Source organism: Octodon degus, unplaced genomic scaffold (assembly GCF_000260255.1).
Source record: "Octodon degus isolate 3935 unplaced genomic scaffold, OctDeg1.0 scaffold00125, whole genome shotgun sequence".
Taxonomy (NCBI): domain Eukaryota; kingdom Metazoa; phylum Chordata; class Mammalia; order Rodentia; family Octodontidae; genus Octodon; species Octodon degus.
The window spans coordinates 8,041,979-8,045,407 of record NW_004524701.1 but is presented as its reverse complement, the minus strand read 5'-3'; the positions used below and the strand labels follow the sequence as shown (position 1 = coordinate 8,045,407).

The 3,429-nt window shown below is 40.5% G+C and overlaps 1 pseudogene; it reads left to right on the top strand.

Moving 5' to 3' along the window:
- The first annotated feature begins 1,322 nt into the window (after nucleotides 1–1,322).
- LOC101570871 lies at nucleotides 1,323–2,353 on the top strand (annotated as a pseudogene).
- The last annotated feature ends 1,076 nt before the right edge of the window (nucleotides 2,354–3,429 follow it).

The following is a 3,429-nucleotide window of genomic DNA, read 5'->3' as shown; positions in this document are numbered from 1 at the left end:
AAGGCACCTGCTTAAGCAGAGCACAGAGACTGGGGTTCAATCCCCAGTGTGCCATGCCGGACCCACCCCTGGAGCATACTGAGATAGCAATTAAGACTGGGCGTGATGGCCTGCATCTGTAATCCCAGCGCTTGGGAGGATGAAAACAGGAGAATATGTGTCCAATCTACATATTGAGACCCTGTACTAAATAGAAAAAAAAATTTTTTTAAAAAGAAGGGCTATACAACCAACCCCAGACCCTGTGAGTGTGTGGGAGAGCTTCTGCTCTGTCTTGTGCCTGCCAGTCCAAGCCCAGGCCTGCTGTGTAAAAGAGGCCTTTCCCCAAATTCTCAGGACATCCCCTGCCCATCCAGAGCCAGCACAGCCCGTCCTGTGAGTGAAAACTTCTGCCACCCTCTTGGGAGTTCTGCAGACCTGCCAAAGCACAGCCCCGGGGAGTGTGTGGGAGACCATCTGTACTCTCTTGCTGCCCCTCCTCATACCCCTCCAGACCCAGCTCAGGCCTGGAATACAGGCGTGGGGTGAAACCCTGCAGCTAAAGTCCCTGCAGTGAGACTAGGGTCAACCACACAGCTAATCCAGGAACAGAACATCTTACAAGAGGGGTAGAGCAGGCCCAACTCCAAGGGCAACAACAATAAGGAGCTAAGCACAGTAGCCATACCCAAGCAGTCACAACTTCATGAAATAGAACTTGGTATATCAGTACCTGAATTTCATTAGGTGATAAGGATATAGTGGCACAAAGCTCTACATCAAAGGTCAGAGGTCAGTGCTGTATAAAATGATAAAGACAAGGAGCAAAATGCAATCTCAGGACTCGAGCACACCCATAACAAATACAGAGGACATTAGCTCAGCTGAAATGTATGAATTAATAGCATCAGAAGTAAATAAACAACAGCAGAAAGATATAGAGAAACTCAGAGCAGAATCAATTTCTGCAACAACAACAACAACAACAACAACAACAAAAAATCTCTGATTTCATAGCATCTGAACTAAAAACTCAAATGCAGAAACATGTGGAGGAAACACAATGCCCACCCAGAACAAGTGCAGTGGACATTAGCTCAGCTGAAATATATGAATTAATAGTGTCGGAAGTAGATAAGCAGCAGCAGAAAGGTTTAAAAGAACTCAAAGCAGAATTAATATCTGAAATGAAAAAAGAAATCTCTGAATTTATAGCATCTGAACTAAAGAATCAATTACAGAAACATAGGGAAGAAACCCAATCTGAAAAAACTCTGCAGTAAAAGAATTAATAACTGCTTCTAAAGAAGACATTGATAAAAAAAAAAATACAGGAGGGTTATCGGGTCACTGGGGCTGGCGCGTCTGCGGTGCAAAACCAGAGAAAGAGGAGGGAAAGGAGGTGAGCGGGTGTTGCGGTGAGAGCAGCAAGGTGCTGAGAATGGCTTCCTTTGGGTGGAAGAAGGTCTCCAAGGTGACTTTGCAGCAGTTTGAAGCCGAAGCCGCTGATGAGAAGGATGTGGTTGAGAATGAGGACAGGAACTGGCTTCACGCCAATAAACGCAGGAAGGAAATTCTCCTTGAGGACTGTGCAGAGAAAAGCAGACAGCTAAAGGATGAAGGAGCAAATCTGGCTGAAAATAAAAGGTATCAGGAGGCAATTCAGAAGTGGGATGAAGCGCTACAGCTAATGCCAAATGATGCTCCCTGTACGAGATGAAATCACAGGTCCTGATGTCTCTTCATGAAATGTTCCCAGCAGTACATGCAGCAGAGATGGCTGTCCAGCGAGACCCACATTCATGGGAGTCTTGGCAAACTTTGGGACGAGCTCAGCTTGGATTAGGAGAGATAATCCTGGCCATCCAAAGTTTCCAAGTAGCCCTTCACATCTATCCAATGAATCCTGAAATATGGAAAGAAGACCTTTCTTGGGCAAGAACACTACAGGAGCAGCAGAAGGTAGCACAGAAAATGAAAAGTGAAGCCCCACCTGAGGAAATGCATGTTTCACCCAAGTCGATTCCTGACTATGACTTTGAAAGTGAGGAGATTGTTGCTGTTTGTGCAGCTATTGCTGAAAAACAGAAGACAGTTTCAGCTAATAAAACAATGGTTGTTGTGTCAGCTTCTGGGACAGTGGAGACTGTAATGGAGAAGGAAGAGGGTGCCACCTCCCCAGATGGCTCTGTATTTATCAAAGCCTGATGAAGCAATATGCATAGTGGAGTTGAGTCTGTCTTTTTGATTGGTACTTAATGTTTAAACATAGGTACATTTACTGTGGAGAAATGGGGCAAAACTCCTATTTGTAAAATATGGCTTTCTGATGAGACATAGAAAATTAAACAGTAGGATGGTTGTGTTTGAAATATGCTTTCAAAAGACATGACTTATGCTTAAGATTAGAATTCTTAGTAAAATTGTTTTGACCAATGAACAGATTCGTTTATGAATGAATGCATTTTAAAGATACAGATTAAAAAATGTGTTCTTAAGTAGTTAACAACTTGATGGCCAGTAGTTTTAATGTTGACATGCTCACTTTGTTTTCCGATAAAGTATATGATTACTTTTCCTCCTTGAAATCTGCTGCTTGCTCCCGGCCACTCTTTCATTGCTGTTGCTCACTAAGTGACTAAGTAAGCCAAGTCAAGTCTGCATAGTGAATTTCTGACATTCATGTTGATTCTACGTTGTCATTTGCATATATGTGGAATCTTGGAAAGTCTGGTTGAAAGCGTGTGAGTTCTGAACACTTTTTTATTCTCCTTATTTTCTAATTTGTGCTTCAGTTTTGACCTTGAAGTTGTAACAGCGGTAGCTCCAGTATTTGTTAGGTGTGTGAGATGTCAGAATGATGGTTTTCATTTTACTCCTTGCTGTGTGTCCGCATCACAAGTGAGTCATGTGTAGGGTTGAGTGTCTTTTACCAATATGTCACAATAAATTGTAATTCTCTATTATCCCAATGAAAAGCAATATTTTTTTCTCTTATTTTTAGGTGTTTAAAAATCCCTGAAGTTACTTATTTCTTATTTGTAAATTTCTGGCTGATGCTTAAAATTACTTTTTGAGATAAAATTTTTTAACTATTCAGTTACAATTATAAACAGCTAAATTATATTCTAAAAATAAGGGAAGTTCTTATTAGAGTGCCACTGAGTAACTTAAGCAAAACATACATAGAAACTGGAATATCACTTGTAGTATAATCCCATGACTTTGTGAAAGATATTAAATAGTTTATTTAAAGGCCACAGTTACCTTCATAAAATGCTCTCATTGATAACGTGAATTATTATTTTTATATTGTATATTGTAGTATAATTATATGAGACTGTTGTGCACTGTTGTTTCTGAAAGTCAGGAAGATGTTATTGATATAAAATTAATTTTATTAGAAATGAAAGCTACTTTGTGTTAAAGAACCTTACCTAACACTGCTGG